Source organism: Rhipicephalus sanguineus, chromosome 9 (genome assembly GCF_013339695.2).
Source record: "Rhipicephalus sanguineus isolate Rsan-2018 chromosome 9, BIME_Rsan_1.4, whole genome shotgun sequence".
In the NCBI taxonomy this organism is placed as follows: Eukaryota; Metazoa; Arthropoda; class Arachnida; order Ixodida; family Ixodidae; genus Rhipicephalus; species Rhipicephalus sanguineus.
In genome coordinates this window covers 100,474,427-100,494,172 of record NC_051184.2, presented here as the reverse complement: position 1 = coordinate 100,494,172, position 19,746 = coordinate 100,474,427, and positions in this window count along the sequence as shown.

Below are 19,746 nucleotides of genomic sequence, written 5' to 3'. Positions count from 1 at the left end.
GAGCAGCATTTGCGCTCTCCTTCTCCATGGCTAGAGTGACCTAGAATAGGGGGAGTGTCCAAAGCGCCGGCTCCCGTGTGGGCCTTTTGCGATGAACTCCTGCGCCGCGCCGCTGCTGCGCCGGACCCGTTAGAGTCACTGGAAAATTTCAGAGTACCGCAAAGGTAGGCTGCACGCGGGCAACATTGGGCGGCGGCGGCCATTTCCCTTCCGGACCGTCCGGCGCGTTGGTAGCGTGTACAGTGTACTAGAATGGGGCAGTGGGCTCACTGCCGTATCCCTGCGCCGCGCCGCCATGGCCCTCTCCGCGTCGACAGCCTGGGCGCCCGCCAGGGGCGCTGCCGCCAGTTTCTCTTGAAAACTTCTCTTGCGGGGTGCGAAGCGCATCCCCTGGTCGAGGTTACGCTGGTTACGATGTAGTTCCGGGGGGATCAACAAACGCGGAGTTGAAGGCGGTAAGAGGGCCACCACAATGACACATAAAAGAGACCACGAAAAAAAATGGAGGAAGGAGGGGGTCGAGCATTTTATTCTTCTTTTAAGCTGATGCCCCTGCAGCGCATGTTCATGCCATTCATTCTTTTGAAGGACCTTTGTTGATCGGCACCACGCGTTTCGCTTTGCTGCACTTACGTATGCTTGTTTTTCTGAAGGATCGGCATTTGTGTCTGTCCGCAAACTGCAACTGCCTCAAAGACGGTCCGCCGCTGCATCTGGACGGTAGGGACGCGTTACAGCCTCCGGCGGTCGTGCACATAGGGCATGCAGCGTACGTGCAGAGAAATTGCTGGGGCAGCGTTTGACAACAAAAACAGCTGGACCCAACGAAGCTAGGAGTGACCGCGTAGTCAAGTGCCGTAACAATAAAAAAAAAAAAAAAAAACAGGAGGGTGGTGACAGCAAAAGCATACTCGTGTACCGAAAAAGGAGATGTAGAGGGGAGAAGTAGCTGTCATTAGGAAGCGGGAGACCCGTAGGGATTGGGCTGCTTTTGGGATGCTCCAGTGCCTGTTAGATCAACGTCGTCGTCGGCTGTTTATTGGTCGTGACCATTTCTGCATTGTTAATCATGGAAAGCATTTGCGCATACATAGGCAGGGGTTCGTGTAAATAAAATCAGATCAGACGTCTATCGGGCCAGGAGGAGGAACAAATCTGCCTGCTCATTGCCGGGTGTGCGGCTGTTCTCCTGATCTGAAAGGCACGCAAATTATTGGTAAGGGAACCACGCAATTAATACGAACGGGAAGTGATTCAAGCGCAAATCTGGAAACTTATGGTTGGAACAAATGCATTACTGTATCTGTCACTATGAAAGAAAGAGATTGCTTTGGTTACTGATGTCATTCTCTCTTATTGTGAATCACACGTGTTTTATGAATCACACGTGTTTTATGGTTTCATTAAACTTGTTGCTATCCAGCGAGTGTCTTCTCTTCTTGTGTAAGCGTTCGTAAGCTGGTTTTTCGTTTCTTCAAGTATGTATACCAACAGGCCCAGCAACAGATTCTCCTATTACAAGACCAGCTCATATATGCGAATAAAAAAAAGAAAAAAAAGTGAGGCGTTGTTGTGGGGCTCGAAAGACGAGAGTGAAGTCGCTATGATCGTTACAGTGGCGAAAGGGCATTGAAAATCGTATCGATCCCCCCTCCCCCCCCCCCCTTAGCAGGACAAAAAAAAAAAAACTTCAACCCCCCAAATACACGCGCCCTATCTGTTACTACTGCAGCGGCTACGTGGAGGAGCATTCATCTATGCAATAGCCGCTTAAAACATTGCCCGCCCTTCGTAAATCAGTCACAGCGACAGTAATTTATTTCACAACTCAGAGAAAAGTTGCATCAAAAGAAGCTCCGTGTGTTGCGCACCGTAACTTTGACATTTCTTGCGCGCAAAACAGCAACGCGCGCTAGCCGCGCCCAGCAATCCGCCGGAAAGTTTCAGGATGGATGGATGGATGCTATGAGCGTCCCCTTTAAAACGGGGCGGTGACATGTCTGCCACCAGGCTCGAAGAAAAAAAAAAAAAAAAAAAAAAAGCTTCCTTGTTTTATGTTGGCCTAATACCTTATCTACATTGATTAAATCTATGTTATTATACCAAAAAATATAAATTCACGGTCCATCTCTCTGCCTCTTAAGGCAGAATGACCTTATTTTTCCCCCATTATTTATTTTTGTTCTTTATCTCTACTTTTCTGCCACCAATACTCTAACCGTCTCTTACTTATTTCTATCGCGGACGTGTTCAGCTTTCCATTGTTGTCCCTAAAACCCAAGGCTTCATGTAGACTCGTGCCCACACGTATACCTGGGTGAATATCGCCACATTCAATCAGTACATGTTCCATCGTTTCCTTAGTTCCCCCGCAGCATGTACATTGTTCTTCTTCGTTACTAAATCTCGCTTTATAACTACGCGTTCTAAGGCAGCCCGACCTTGCTTCAAACAGTAAAGCGCTTCCCCTTGAGTTATCATAAAACCTTTCCCTCCTTATTTCGTTTTTTCCTTTTCGGTAGTTACTCAGAGCCGGCTTCTTTTCCATCGCTGTCATCCAATAAGTCCTCTCCGCCTCTCTGACCTTCCGCTTAATGCTCCGTGTTGCCATATCGCCCGCACTGCCAGCCGCATATTTACTGGTGAGCCTCCTAGTTCTTTTTCTCCACTGCGTGTCAACGCTTTTTCTATACAAATACCTGAAAACCTTCTCTGCCCATCTACTCTCCTTCATTTTCCTCAGCCTCTCTTCGAATCTCATTTTGCTCTGCGCTTCCCTCACTTCAAAGCCTGTCCATCCCATATCACCCTTTACCGCCTCATTTGTCGTCTTCCCGTGAGCGCCCAACGCGAGGCGGCCCACCGTCCTTTGATTTACATCCATTCCTGATTGCACCTCTGACTTCATGCACACCACTGAGTTCCCAAATGTAAGCCCCGGAACCATCACACCCTTCCACAGCCCTCGAAGCACCTCGTACCTATTGTATCCCCATAAAGCTCTGTGCTTCATAATTGCAGCATTCCTCTTTCCCTTTGCTACCGATGCTTTCTCTTGTACCTCCATATATCTATCCCCCTCATTTACCCATACTCCGAGGTACTTGTACTCGCTTACCCTCGGTATTTTTTGGCCCTGTATTAATACCGTATGGTCTCCGTGATCATTGAATACCATCAATCCACATTTTGTTGCACTAAATCCTAGTCCTAGAGCCTCACACTCCCTTCCGCATATATCTGCCAGTCGCTGTATATCATCTTGACTGTCCGCAAATAAGACAATATCATCAGCATATAATAGACCTGGAAGCTTCTGCTCAACCATCGCTCCGACCTGTTTGTGTGACAAATTAAATCCAATGTTGCTACCTTCTAGCGCTTTTTCCATCCTCGCCATGTACAGCATGAATAACAGCGGGGACAAAGGGCATCCCTGTCTCAGCCCCTTGCTAATTTCAACGCTGTCCTTGCTACTTATTCCTTCCCATTCTATACAAACTGTATTTCCTCGGTATATTTCCCTCAAAAGCTGTACACAGTCGTCACCTATGCCCACTTCCTTCAATATATCCCACAAAATTTCCTGATTAACGTTGTCATACGCCCCGGTGATATCTAGATAAGCTACGTATAAGGGCCTGTTTTCTATTTTAGATATTTCTATACACTGGGTAAGAACAAACAGATTATCGTCTAACCGCCTGTCGATTCGAAATCCATTCTGAAGTTCTCCCAAAATATCATTTTGTTCTACCCACGCTTCTATTTTTAATTTTACTGCCTGCATCGCCAACCTGTATAGCACCGATGTAATTGTTAGCGGTCTATACGAGCGAATGTTATCCTTTTCTCCCTTGCCTTTATGGATTAAGTTCATTCTACTTTTTCTCCAACTGTCTGGTATTTCCCTCTCCTGTAAGCACTTTTCTACGGCTTTCAGCAGTGCTTCTTTAGTGTTATGCCCGAGTTCGTTAATGAGGCTGACGGGAACCCCATCTAAGCCCGGAGTAGTGCGCTTAGGAATTTTTCCTTCGGCCTTCTTCCAATTGAAATTCTCTAGTACTACATCTTCGTCGGTTGCACTCCTTTGCGTACTTTTACTCACCGGGGGAATCCCCTGGGGGACCTTTTTAAACGAATCGGCTGTTATCTTTCGGATGTAACCTAGCGCTTCATATCCTTCCAATTTATTTCCTCCTTCATCTACCATATGTTGTTGCATTGTGACAGACTTCCTACCCAGCGCTTTTAGGTGGCTCCAAAATATCCTAGGCGCGGCCTTCTTCTTTTCGCGAATCTCTGTCATCCAGCGTTCACTTTCACCTTTAATTTTTGCCTCGACTAATTTCTGCACAATGGATTTTTGTTCTAAATATATTTCCCATATTTGGTTGACTTCGTCCTGTGGCCGCTTGTCCTTTTTTGCCTGTCTGTGCTCCCGTGATGCCTGACGTCGCATATCGATCGCTTCCCGGATTTCTTTGTTCCACCAACTTTTTGGCTTTTTCTTTCCTTTCCAACAAATAGTTTTCTTCTCTATTTCCATTTCTTTCGTGATTACATGTAGCAGCTCACTATACTTCCAGTCTTTGCCTGGTAGTTCGTCTACTTTATCCTCGACTCTTGCGGCTATATTTGTTATTTGTTTGTCATTTAGATACGAGCTGCCAAACTTTGATTCTATGTTCTTATTTTCAGTTTTATATCCCATTTGTAATATTATGCGTTTATGATCACTACCCAAGCTGTTAATGCCTTCTTCGTCTATTCTCATCTCTCTAAGTTTGTCATATATTCCTTCTGTCATGAGACAGTAATCAATGCTCGATTGCCTGTTTCTGACTTCCCACGTGATCTGCCCCTCACACTTAGGCCCCACGTTAACTATCTCAAGACTATGTTGCTCGCAGAGATCTAGCAATAACTTGCCATTGGTGTCTGAATATCCGTCAAGGTCATGAATGTGAGCGTTCATGTCCCCTAGAAGGATTATCTCGGCATCATGACCAAATTCTTTAATATCGGTGCTTATGCATTTCACTATCTCCAGATTCTTTTCTCTGCAGTTATTGCCTGTCCACAAGTAAGCTACACCTAGCCACGTTTTCTTTCCACCTACTGTGCCCGAAACCCACATGTGCTCTGAACACGTTTGTTTCACTCTCTCCCATTTTGTTCTGCTATGAATTAGCATTCCAACCCCCCCACCTCTCCTTTCTGATGTGATCCTGTTACATCCTTCCCAAACATAATTTTCAATATGTGGTGGCTCTTCCAAGTCTCTAAGGTGTGTTTCTGTAACCGCATAAACACCTATCTGTTCCTTGTTTAACTGTCCCTCAATCTCTAACCATTTTGCCTTTTTTCTGCCACCCTGCATGTTAATGTAACTAATTGCAACACGCGCCTTCTCCCTTCTTTTACCTTTTCTCTGTTTTTTCGCTATACTACCTGTCAAAGAGTCCCCCTGGTTGTTTTCCTCATTACAAGCTACCATGGGCACCGAAGGGCCCGCGTGCCCCCCAAAAAAGCTACTGCGCGTCCTGCAAGACGCCAACCCACCTCATGGCCAAGCCTCCTATCGAAGTGTATTCCGTCTCTTCGAAAACCACCCCACCTGTGCACCTCTCTGTTTATTTTCACTACCTCGATGCCTTTCTCTCTACTCATCTGCCATATCTCTTTGTTTGCGTCGACAACCGCTCTTTGCAGGTTGCCGTCACGCACCGGTACCTCCGGTATTGTGCATACCACTATCTGCACCTGAGGGGAAATGGCGCGCATGTCATCGACCCCTTTCGCCAATGTGGTCGCTAGTTCGGCTGATTCGTTACTCAAGACGTCGTTTAGACCTCCCGCGATTATCACGAGGTTACGTCCATTAGACTTAGCTGCGAGTTTTGCGTTAGCTTGTCTCATCACTGATCCCAGCCTATGGCCCGGGAACTTTCCTATTAAAACTCGTTTGTCGCCTCTCACCCTTTCCTTGACTGCTTCTGCGCATGTAGCTAAATTCGAGTCCCCGGCGATTATCACGTGATCCGACTTTTCTGGTGGACTCTCCCGCACCTGGCCACTGCACCTGTTACTAGCGCGTGCTACTGCTGTTGTTTTGTCCCCTCCCGTTCCCAAGACTACTTCGCGGAAGGTGGGTCCTGTGTCCCTTGCACCTGTCTTTTCCAAACCTGTTTCCCCCTTCGCGCCTACCACTGTGGGGGTCGATGCCCCATTTTTCCCGCTGTCGCCTGCTTCCCTGTTCCCCGTGGCTACATTTGCTGGCATGGCTACCTTTGCTGGCATGGCTACCTTTGCCAATCCCTCCTCGGCTGACTTAAGCCTTTCCGCCATAGCCATCGTTTTTTCCCGCTCTGTCGCTACCGCTTTCTCCAGCTCGGATATTCTCACCTTGAGCTCATTCTGGGCGGCCATCATTATTTCCATCTTCGCCTCTAACTCGCATTGCTTACACTTGGCGTCAGCTCTCTCTGTCGTCTCATCCTCACAAACCTCTATTTTCCGCCCCATTCCGCATCCTGAACACTTTACGGTCTTTTTGACCATGGCTATAGAGCATTCACGCGGCAGATTAGATTAAAGCCAAACGATATCACAAAACTCCGCAAGTATGTTACACTTCAAAGCACCTGTGCACCTTTCAGCCCCGTGATGGCCAAAAAAACAAATATTAAAAAAAAACACCCGAAGCGACTGTCACACCACTTTGTACCAACAGCACAAAGTTGTAAGCTCTATTAAGCTGCAATCTAGTGGCTTAACTAAACAAACAAGCTCGAATCATGCAAAAAAAAAAAAAAACACTTATCTGACGCTGTCATTCCGGAGCCCACGAAAAACACGTCCGTCCTCTAGCAGCACCAGCTCTAGGTGACGCTGGGTGACGCTGGGAGCCGCGCCGCCTGTCGGCGGCGACATGAAGTGCGTCACGCTCCGCCGCTCAGTGAGCAGTAGCGTGTGTTGAGAAGTGACCGATCTTTTCGCCTCGATGCAGCGTTACGCTCGGCGTAACTACAATATGTGTGTGTGTGTGCTTCTTCAAAAGAATATCAGAAGTGATTTCGAGTCATTGACAGTGATGAATCGACTGCGCGGTAAGCGGTGTAGCTAATGAAACGTGCGTCGAATGCTGCCATGTGCTCGCGAACTTTGTGGCTTCATCGGTCTCGTTCCGTTTCACGGCCGGGTGTGTTCGCAAGGTCCGGCCGGAGCTGTAGACATAGTTGCATTAGCGTAATGACCATGCGAGATGCCCTTTACTTCGACACTTGGTGAATGTTGACTGTTTGCGCTAGCTTTGCAGTCGGTGTTCAGGTTCACTTCATAGCGCATTCGAGAACATTATCGAACATCGAGAACATTCATCATTGCGTCCTTCGGCTGATCGCTGACGCATACCTTACATGCGCACAATGCTTGCTGTTCAGCTGGGTGTGACCTGTAATAAAATTGGTGTGTGTACGGTAAGTAGAAGTTGTGCGTGAAGTATTTGTCTCGGCTCGGAACGCCAGCAGCCGAACGCATGGGCGCATCGGCGTGCGGTACGTAAGGTGCATCTTTGCGAATACGTTGTCATTTCCTAACAGATACGTAGAAAATAGGCCATCAAAAATGATTGACGTCACTACTCAGTTTCATTTCCTATTTTTTGTCTCCTTAATATTCCTAACGTTGCAGTACATTTGCAAATATTTTGCTGTGTTCCGACAAAGTTTTTTTTTTTTTTTTGGCGTGGTGGGTAAACAGCTGGCGTTCGGTTTCTGCACTGCTTTTAATTTCATCTTTTTCTTTCGTCATGCACTCTTGTTAAAACATCCTCGGCGCAGTGCTTTATGTTATTTTGATCAGAAATAGCACATCCCGAAAATTTTTAAACCGCATGCTACTTCAACACAGTATGTATATAGATCTAGGGCTCGCACGAAATCGATTTCCTCAATGCGTAAGACGATAAGCCGATTTCTTTTTTTTGCTGTGACCATTTCTCATCCACTAAACAGTATTGTAAGGGTACGCTCGGCGCAATGCAGCATTAGCAACATTTATTTTTTGAAAAAAATAAAATACGCTTAATAACATTGTCTTATACCAAGTTTATCAACACAGTTCAATAATATCTGGGGTTTAACGTCCCAAAACCACGATATGATTATGAGAGACGCTGTACTGGAGGGCTCCAGAAATTTCGACCACCTGGGGTTCTTTAACGTGCACCTAAATCTAAGTACACAGGCCTCAGACATTTTCGCCTCCATCGAAAATGCTATCAACAGAGTTCCACGCTTCAGTTTTGCGCAGTGGCAAATGATTATGCGTCAATTGGCTTCAAGGTATACAGTAAACAGTTATTATTTTAATAAGTCTTCGATTTCGCTCTCGTGCGCGACACGCTTATAACTCGAAATGCATGCACAATCTGTTCAACAGATCGAGATAAAAACAGCCGAGCAAATAGAAAGATATGTAGTATGTAGTTTTCAATATCGCTGAACATAGGTAACCGAAAAGGTGAAGTATCCTGTTGCATGAGTGCTTTTCCAGCAAAGTTTGTGTAGTTCACTGTAGAAAGGAGTGTTCTTCGAGGAGGGCGAATTCATTCCGCGGCCAACTATGCAGCCACGTACAACGACGCTCTTTGACGTTAATATTTCCCCCACGGAATGCAAAAATATGTAAGATTCCCGGAGTAGCTCCAGCAACGTTCGGTTACTGGTGAGCTACTCTCTGGCATCTGCACGACGCGTTTAATAAAGCGACGAAGTACTTCTAGGGACCGTGGTACTGCTAAATGTCTGGCCGCGCTCTGTATTAAACGCGCCTGCAGCCAAGGCGCTTGGAAGGGATATGGCGACGAGAGGTCACGTGATGCGAGTAAGCCAATCGCGTCGGCGGCGGCGCGCGGAAAACAGATGCGATACTCTGAAATTTTTCTAGTGATTCTAGGACCCGTGGGCCTTCCGCGCGCGGAAAGCGAGGGGCGTCTGCTGCGCGCTGCGGTTTCTTGCGCTGAGTTTCCGCACAGGGCGCTTGAAGTCTACTTAACTTTTATAATGCGGTGCGGAATAAAGCTTATCCATCTTTGGAGTTGTGAAGTGATGGGGAAACAACAGAATGCAAAAAAATCATGTGTCAAGCGGCATCAGCGTGCCTAGTTCCGGTCACAGAGTTCGAGAGCGTTGGTGCGTCCGTAAAAACGCCAAAAACGGACTTAGTCGCACGAGTAATCGGGCAATAGCATCACGCATGCAGGAATTAAGAGTAATAAAAAAAAGTAAAAAACACGCGCAGTCAGTTGAAATACGCGCAGACACCGCTTCACAATACGAGAGAGAGAGAGAGAGAGAGAAAGAAATGTAATGCGGAAAGGCAGGGAGGTTAACCAGAAAACATATCTGGTTTGCTACCCTGTACTGGGGAAGGGGAGACAGAAAAGTTAGAAAGAGAGGGATGGGATAGGGAGGCACAATACGAGCTTTTTACTGATGGTCGCCAGTGGTTTGCGAGCTATATGCACACCGCTTTACTCGACAATTCATTAGCCTCCACTAGCACTTTATTATGGAAGGAGCACACCGGGAAGACGCAAGGGAAAAAAAAAGAGTAGAGACGGCCATACCACCGCAATGCTGTTGGTTTATGTTTGCTTCTGAGGTAGCGTACAACAAGGCGCATCGTGCGTAAACATTTGAAAGGAAAGCAATGCCAGGTAAACTAACCTTATTCCACAAGTTTTTGCATAAAAGGCGTAATATAGAAAATGCTTTACAAATATCCAGATATCACGAAATAAATTTACAAACACCCCCCATTCTTCTGTACAAGTTCAATAGCTGCCTGAACGAAAATACGGTAAGAAATTGACAAATGGAAGTGTATTATCGCAATCACTTCAGAAAATTGTTCAGATGCAGAGATCCCGTACCTAGCCTGAAAACATGCAACATGCGATTGTATATATATCTATAGACAGGTATATAATATCGGCTAAATTTTTCGGAGCCAGCTGTGGTCACTCATGCATCGGTGGTATTGTTTCTATCTACAGGGATCGCTGAACGTCACTATAAATAGTTCGCGCGAGATGCGTGCATTGCTTCAAGCTTTCACCATACGAAATGAAAACAGTTTCAAACTACTCATTCACAACTTCAGATGTGTTCACGGTTCTCGTAGGCTGGCGTTCGCGCGGTCCAGAGAATTTACAAAAAGATGTGGACGTGTAGTTATACAACTGTTCCCGCCGCAATTGAGTGCGCGTCAACAGGGCATCCGACCGCAATTTCCCGCTGCTCCTGATGAGCTCAAAATAGCGTCCACCACGCTTTCACGCTGAAGCTCCGGAGTACTTATACAGCGCGTCTGGTCATCTCTTCAATAACTATGAAGAGATGACCAGACGGTTAAGGCAAGCCTCTTTTGTCCCGCATACGCGTGTAATCAGCTGCTCTGTGCTGAGAATCACGTTTGTTTTCGGGCGATCGCTCTTAACATGAAGTGAGGCATACACGATGTTGCACTATTATCGTTTCATTTAGTTTTGTTTGTCTTGTTTTTTAAGGCTAAAGCCTTAGATGTCTCATCAAACACGAAAATTGACCATCGGCGTCCCGCGTCGCCAACACGAGTGATGCAAAAAATCACACGATGACGTCACCATCACGTCACAGATCGACAAAACTTCTGACGTCACTATGATGACATTCAACGTGACGTCGTATGATGACGCTATCACATGACATGGTCGCTTTGCATTGCCTCCGTCATCGGGGCCGATCACGGAGGCAATGTAAAAGCAGGTGACGTACAGAAAGCTTGCAATGCCTTCGATCCTGTGGGCAGTCCGAAACCACGTTATGTGCAGAAAGCTTTCGGAGAGGGGCTGGGAAGGATCAGTGCATCGACTGACGAAAAAGGAGATGGCTTTTGTTTTCGAGTCGTCTAGGCGAATGCATAAGGGACCGTGTTTTTTTTTTCACGTAAATTTTTCGCATACATTTTACCCATGCGGTCAGTTCTTTAAAATGTACGGGAAGTCTTACATGTTGACATTGATATTGGTGACCACCACGTTTTTTATCACTTGACGGAAACAACTCGTCAAACACCACACATCGCCAGAATTATTCGTGGCTAAAGAATAAAGTAGGTTCACAGTAATGCGTATTAAAACCAACAAAAAAAATTTCGACACACCATTTATAGTTCGCGTTAAATTCGGCCGTGAAATCCCAAAATATTGCAGTGAACAAAAAAACAGGAGGTCCGCGCCGCCACCTTCAAATATTTTTTTGGCACACTGGGAGCGTTTCTTGTAAATAAAATTTTCGGTTGCGTGCACTTTGAATGTCCCCACAAAACATATAAAAAACGCAGGCAAAACAAAAATATCGACCGGACAGGCATGTTCGATCTCTCGTGGGATCACCCTTTAGAGGGCGGCAGCAGCCCACTTTCGCCACGCTAGAACCAAATAAAATCTGAGAACACATGTTTCTTGACGAAAAGCCACCAGAGCAGGTTTTGCTGCAGCAGCATAATTAAAACTGCGATTTACGCACAATGCAAGCTAATAACAACCATCAGTCGCACTGAAGTCAGCACGCACAGCAAGGGTCATTTTGGCCAGGTATATCTCGTAAACAAAGCAAATGAGGACATATGATATTAAAGCCGTGAGTTCACTGACATAAGCGCTCTTCGATAAAAAATTGTCGTCAAAATTGAGACCGGAGTTTTTTTTATTTTTTGAAAATGTACTTTTTGAAAAAACTTGCTTCTTTAACTATTTTTTTTTCTTTTTTTGCGCTGTCTGTAGTACAATGATCTTCCGTATAAATGTTGCAAAGGCTCTTTTCTATAGTTCACATTGTTTTCAAGTTTCTGCTTGAAATAGCAAAGGCGCGAAGGCGCCTCAAAGTTAGGACCTTTTTTTAATTTCGGCTGTGTTTGCCATTTTTTTCCCATTTTCTTATTTTTGAGGACGGCACAAAAAAAAGCATGGATGTAATTCATAGTAATGCGTATTAAAACCAGCAAAACATTTTTCGACACATGATTTATAGTTCGCGCTAAATTCGGCCGTGAAATCCAAAAACATTGCAGTGAGCAAAAACAGGAGGCCCGTGCCGCCACCTTCAAATATTTTTTTGGCGCGCTGGGAGCGTTTCTTGGAAATAAAATTTTCAGTTCCGTGCACTTAGAATGTACCCACATAACATATAAAAAACCCAGGCAAAAAAAAAATTGCGACCGGACAGGCATGTTCGATCTCTCGTGGAATCACCCTACTGATCTCTAATGGCCCCACTACTATGGGACAGAGATAAGGTACTTTAAGAATAACGTAAGCTACTTCGTGTAACTTCTACTCAAACACATGGATGCAAATAGCGGTACTATTGCCAATGGAGCCGCCTTGGTCGCGTCATCTGCACACTTGCTATGTCAAACAACCCCCTTCGATACCCTGGGGAGTCATGTCATTCCTTCTCCTCGTCTACAAAAGCTATAATACTCACACTAGATGTTGTAAAACGACCTGGAAGACCACCGCTCACGGTTTATGTCTTTTATCTAAGTTATTACTTAGCTTCAAGTATATGAAGCAGGATGATGTGCATAGCTGATTTTGTGGTATAGATATACAACTGTGTCGCTGGTTCTGGATAGGAAGCCTGTGCGTCCGGCTAATTTTGCCAGGGATTCTGAGATGAGCACTGATCAGCCAAACAAGAAACAGAACGAAACGAGAAAATTATTTTCTAAGACATATAGTAGCTGCAATACCAGAGATAAATGACCACACTCTTGGAATGAAACCATCACGCACGACTTTTTTATAGAGATTTAGGTCAGTAGTACCAGTCTCCTATTGGAATGACAATTTCTATCTTAGGTTGTAACCACCACAGAACGTTCATGGAAAGTTTTCTTTGCTTCAGTCGGTATTTACCAGGCTGTTACAATGTGCTGCTACAAAAAGAAAACGTTACATGTGCGTATGCAGGAAAAAATTCACAGCATATCCACGGAGTGAATGATGATGAGTGGGCGAAGCTGCGGAGGTTCATCGGTAAACCGTGAATCTTCCGTGAATTCTGCCCAGTACATCATCACCGACGTGAGATCGGGCGCGTTTATACTAAAGGTTCGATGAGTTATGACGACTTGCAGCGCACTTTAATTTTACATGTACGCTGTGAATTTTCATTGTTTAGAAAACCATTGCTTAGAAAACATCTGGCGTCTTTCGTTAAGCAGCTGGCGTCTTTTCGTTTTGCTTTAGAAACATCTGGCGTTCTTTCGTTTTGCTTTTACAAAACATCTGGCGTCTTTTGTTGGTTTATTTCATCAATCAACGGCGTTTTGAACAAAATTTTTATTGTTTAATCACGCACAGGAGAAATCTCACCAGGCACTACCTTGGAGGTAAAGAATGGCTGCTAATGGGAATGAGAGACAGAAGAAGTCGGCTTTTAGCTAACGCTGCGAATTTTTTATTGTTCAACAACGCACAGGAAAAATCTCCCACCGGCACCACCTTGCAGGTCAAAGCGTAAGACTGGTTACATACTACGCTACGAGGGACGAACGGATGCCGCTATAAGGAGCTTCGCCCCTAAAACAGTGCGCCTGTTATGTTTACTAACTGATCGGAAGCCTTCATGCGTCACTTTCGATCTGAAACATTCGGTAAGAAAACATCGCGAATCAAAACACAGTTGGGCGTCGCAGTAGTAAGGAAATAAGACAGATTAAAAGTAGCCTCGCGGCAGCAACACGGTTTGGAGCACGCGAACTGTCACTATTAGCGCTGTAAACATGACGTTGAGCCGCCGTGGTGGTCCTGTGATTATGGTGTTGGACTGCTGAACCAGAAGGTCTCGGTACCGAATTTCGGCTACCGGGGGCCGCACTTCGATGGATGGAAAACGTGTGCTTAGATTTAGGACCACGTTAAAGAAGCCTATGTTGTCGGACATTCCGCAGCTCTCCACTACTGCGTCCCTCAATATCACGGGACGCAAGACCACTGCAATTGTTATTATGGGAACATGCCGTTTAATTGCGCTGTTGCTAAGCAATACAACCTGAACGCAGACCCCAGAATAATGGACTAGGCGCTCCGCTAATTTTTTTTTTAAATCTTCAAATCATGCACGTTTGGCGGCTTTCATGGTAGAACGTGTCCATAATACTCAGAAGGAATAATGTGGTCAGCGTCCATTTAAGTTAATGAATATGCATTCGTATATTTCAACCTGAACACAGCGTTGCGCACGCCGATGACTGATATATCTTTTCGTGATCACTAAAATTTTTAGACGTACGTGCATTCAGTTAATAATCATTGTCGTAGACGTGTGCGCCAGTCGCAAAATTGCCGGCGGCGGCTTGTGAACGGCGCGGGGTTCAGTGGATCGGCGGCGGCGTGGCGCAGGGGGAGGGGGCAAGGCGTAGATTCAAGAGGTGGCTGGGAGAAATTTTGTCCCTTTGAAATTTGGAAAAAATCTGTTTCACCGAAAGGCGAAGCAGTGAATGCGACAGCAACATGTCGTAATGTTACACGAACTAAGGTTAGCAGCTAACTCTTTTTGGTCTGATCTCGCGTAACTCTGCAAAACGCTGGGGCATCGGAAACGGCCGCTCCCGGGTGAGGAGCGGTTTTCGTGCAGTTTCTCTCATCAGTGGACACAGCACCAAGCGGTGAAATCACAGCTCGTAGAAGGCCGCCATACCGACCGCGCCCTTATAGTCAAACTTCACAGTTGCTGCTCGAGCCACGCAGCCCCCCATTACCCCGGCGTCCCTTCATGCTCCATCGCCCAGCGAAAGACGGGCGGGACGTTTCCTTTCTGGTTGAAGAGCAATTGACGACAGTCCTTGCACGCGGGTTGACGTTATCGCATGCACCCTCCATGCGACAGAGAAGGCCAGCTTATTTCATCTCTGCTTCAGCAGTGTTCCTCGCAAGCGCTCGCGAGCTTTTAGTCGCGGGTAGGTACGCACATACGATGGGAGCATTGATGTTGTCAATTTGGACGTGATACGGAACAGTGCGGTGACGGTGAAAAAATGTCCAGAATGCTCATATAACTGTTCTGCTAATAAAAAAATATAGAAAAATCATGGAAGAGGGCTCGCCTTCTTTCTATAGAGCTGCATCGTCTCCGGGGTAAAGAGTTCATCCATTGGAATAATGAAATAATTCGGCGTCTTTTCCATTGGTTTTGTTCTCGCCTTCACTATCCTTCTTACAGGCGATATCTCCTCGCCACATGTTTTCCATTAAGCCCGCGTACACGCGTGCTTTATGAAACACGCGTATGCACCACGCATGACATTGTACAGAATGTCAGCACTAAGCATTGAGCCTATCAGGATTTCGCGCTTGTCAGCTACATCCTGTTATATCCGCATGCGAAGTTGGAAACGCGCGAAATGGAGCGAAATCAGTTGATTGCACACGACATATAGTCACTCGATGCAACGAAGAAAGGGTGGGCGACTGCATGGCAAAGCAGGGTGGGAGACAATTCAACAACTGATATTTCTTGTGCATGGAGTAATCGAGAGTGCATACCCTAATGATGTCACGTGAATCAAGTGTTGTGGCGCCACCAAGTGCGCCAAAGAGGCGACGCCAAGTGAGAATAACGCGCTCGATTTTGTATTCCAGAGGCTCTTTGGCGGCCATTTAAAAAGACTGGGCGTGCAAACATGGACAGAAGAGAGTAGTCAAGGCACCACAAACACCGCTACCAACTGAAAAATTGTACAGCTGCGAAAAAGAAGGTAGACACAGATACCTATCTGCGATACTTGTCAATCAGGTGCGTGTGGTAGGCTACGTGAGAGATAACTGTTCATTCTCCTGACTTCTCTCTTGTGCGCATGTTTGCACGTCCTGTGTTTTTAACAAGAATATCTATCAACTAGCTCAGCTATCTGTTATTCTAAGTTTTTCATTGCCTTTACTTCTATGTTTATTATTGTGATAGCAAGTATATGGACAGTCTCGACGGGTTTTTGCCGTTGCCGTCGCCGTCATGTCCTTCGGGTATAAAGTCCAAATTGATAAGATCTCCCCGCGCATTGTATGTTCTACCGCAGGTAAAAGCGCGCGAGCGGGGGCGACGAACGAGGCCGAAGCAGAGTTCAAACGAGCCGGCCCATTCTCGTCGCTCGGAGGGTGAATGCGATAACATCACCCCGCTCGGGAGGCCTGCCGTCGCAGCAGACAGGAAACGTCCTGCCCGCCTTTGACGAGCCTTAAAAGACGTGAAGACACGAGGGGGGTGGTTGTGTCGCGCGAGGAGCAACTTCACTCTTGCGGTGAAACTGTGACTTTTTTATCGATTCACTGTTGTAAAAACAAAAGTAAAAAATGTACTGACGCATTGATATGCATTACTAATCTATTTTATTTATCTATGCAGAATGTACTAGGTCGAAGGCTTCACGACTATGCTATACAGCGAGTTGTGTTGCCGCCTTTATGGCTGGAGGACGCTGCGGAGTTGAGGTCAGGCAATGCTCGTGAGACTTCTGAAGGAGAAAAAGGCCCCGCCACGGTGGTCTAGTGGTTATGGAGCTCGACTGCTGACCCGAAGGTCGCGGGATCCAATCCCGGCCGTGGCGGCTGCATTGTGGATGGAGGCTAAAATTTTTGAGGCCCGTGCAATTAGAGTTAGGTGCACGTTAATGAACCCCAGGTTGTCGAAATTTCCGGAGCCCTCCACTACGGCGTTTCTAACAATCATATCGTGGTTTAGGGACGTTAAACCCCAAATATTATTATATTATTATGACGGAGAGAAAGACGCAACTTCCGGAGAGCTATTATCGGTGTGTCCATCTAAAGGAGACATCCACAGTCCGTTGCCCTAGAGAGCATTCAAATACTCGAAAAAGCGCTCAGCCGTGATGTCACCTCGCTCTTGACCACGTCGACGCACCAGCGCTCCAGTACCTTCAAACCGTAAGAACAAAGTGAACGAAATGTACAGAAACAGGAACTTGCAAGTCTGAACTTGCATATGAATGTGTCCCGGATGTTTGAGACGAATGCACGGAATGCGTACCGACCTACACAGGTGCCTTAGACGGGTGGCCGCATTAAACCTAATTCGATGGCTAGTGCGATTGGAGTTTATGCACGGCCTCCTCCGAGTGGTGCGGCCGAAAGCGGATCTCTGGGGGCTGCGTTCGTAGCGTCGAAGGGCATTACGTCCTTAAATGATAATATCTGGAGTTTCACGTTCCAGAATTACGATATGATTATGAGAGACGCCGTAGAGGAGAGCTCCAGAAATTTTGATTATCTGGCGATCCTTAACGGGCACTGACATCGAAAGTACCCGGACCTGTAGCATTTCGCTCCCATCGAAATGCGGCCGCCGCGGCCGGGTTAGAACCAGCGACCTTCGGCTCAGCAGCCGAGTACCATAACCACAGCTCCACCACGGCGGACCATTCCGTCCCTCTCATTAGTGTCAACAGCTGTGAAGCTTTCGTGAAGCCAAATGCCCTTACGAAAGACGAAATGGAAACAGGAGACGCGCGTCTCGCCGAACTCCAGTCAATCAGCGGCAGTCGAAATGGACAGTCCACTAAGGGGACACATCGAGAATAACTCCCCAGCTACAGGGAACTAGAAGAGTTCACTGTAGCTCAGCCGTAAAGAATGAAATAGCAACCTGCTAGGAATTGTGACCAGAGCATGGAGCACGAGGGGGGAGCGGCGTCGGAGGAGGTTCGCTTGTGGACGCTAAGCACGCGCGCTCGTCATTTTTTCCCCATGTGCCCGCCACAAAAAAGAAACGAAAAAGAAGCATGATGGAAATTGTGACATGAACCCGAGGAGTTCACTTAAAGTGGTACTGACACAAAAATTTTCGCCTCGCGTTTTCTTGCTGCAATGTGTTACTAGGGGCCTGTGAGTCATACCACGGCGCATCGTTTGCTGCAGCGCGGGACAGATAAATAATTATAGGCTGCTCATTACCGACCAGTGTCAGTTTCGGTTTCAAAAACGACAAGCTTCCGGGTGCAACTATCACCAAATAGCGGGTGCAGCGCTCGATCACGTCAGCACACAGAACTGTGACACACTTCCGCGCGGTTCGCGAGCAGCCGCCCAGAAGTAGGCTGCTGGAGCGAACACGGCAAGAAAAATGGGGGCTATGACGTCATCACAACTTACTGTAGCGTGGTCATATGAGGGAAGTAGGGGGTCACTAAGGGTCACTTTTGAGGGTTTCAATAGCCTGAGGGTGTCGATCGCTCACGCAAACTTCAAAATTCATTCAAAATACCTTCCAAGCCATATTCACTGTTGGTATTTCGCAGATGATATACGCATGTTCACGGGAATCGATGCCGCAGCCTATGTCGGCGGCAAAATTTTGTGTGGGTACCCATTTAACAAAACACGTTGAGGGGCTAGTTGGTGATGCATATTTTCCTTTTTGAATTATTACAGCGCTAAACATTAAACACAAGCACACAGAAAGACATCACGGGGGGGGGGTGCTGTCATGTCTTTCTATGTGCTTGTGTTGAAAGTTTAGCGCTGAATTCTTTCGGAAAGAGAACCCGAGGACATAGCGGCTTCATAGGAGGTTGGCTTGTGAACGCTAGGAGCGCTCCCTCCTAATTTGTTTCTCTAAGGTTGAAGCGCAAGGTTGAAGCTCATTCTGTTCCCCTCATTTGTATCGGTAGTTGTGAAAGCTTCGTGACCTCAAAATGGAAAAAAAGAACTGGAAAAAAAAGTAGAGGGCGCGCTGCTCACCAAGCTCCCGCCAATCAGCGGCGGCTGAAGTGAACCGCAGATTACATGTGTACATCGCGGAGGGCTCCCCCAGGGTTGTGTTGTATTTTATGTCCGCATTTCCCGTTCATATTACAAGACAAACGGCGGCGCGCCGCAATTATAGCGCGGCGGCGGCGGCGGCGCACACGTCTACATTGTCGTGATTTTAAGTCCTAAAACTACGATGGGAATATGAAAACGGCCGTAACGGTGGGCTCCCGAATTTCGACCACTTGTGTAGCCGATTAATTTTAGGCACCCGTGGCTCTAGCATTCCGTTTCCACCGAAATGCGACCGACGCAGCCGGGATTTTTTCGGACTATCGGTCAGCTGTCAAGCACTATACCCATTAGACTATCACCGCGCATGTGCAACAGTAAGCAATCCTATGTTCGATGCATGGAAAGTGTTGCCGAGCATTCGCTTACCACGTTTAAGACATGAGTGCAGAATGATGTTATGCTAGCGAGGCTCTCTGACACCGGCTGCATGGTTTGACGGCTAAGCTGTGGTATCTTCGATTCGATAAACCAACGTTTCATAGCACTGAACGATTTAGCAGTGAGCTATACCAATTGACTGACAGCAATAAAATTAAGTACACTGCACCTTCATGTTCACACCTTTCTTCGTGAGCTCTAATTATGCGTCGACTTCCCATAGCGTGATCACAACAAACGAACTCAGCTGCTAAATAACTTCTCCGCATGAGAAAGGCATGCGGTGAACACCAAGAACTCCGCATTGCTTGAAGGAGCCTTGTCATGTATCGTGTGCTTTCCAGATTTCCTTTGTGCTTTCCATTATTGAAACGACCACTCATGTGCCCCTTCTGTGCGTAATTGCAATGATGTCGACGGTGAGGGCGACTGAGTGCAGGGATACTGGTAGGCAGGCAGCTTCGAGCTCCTCG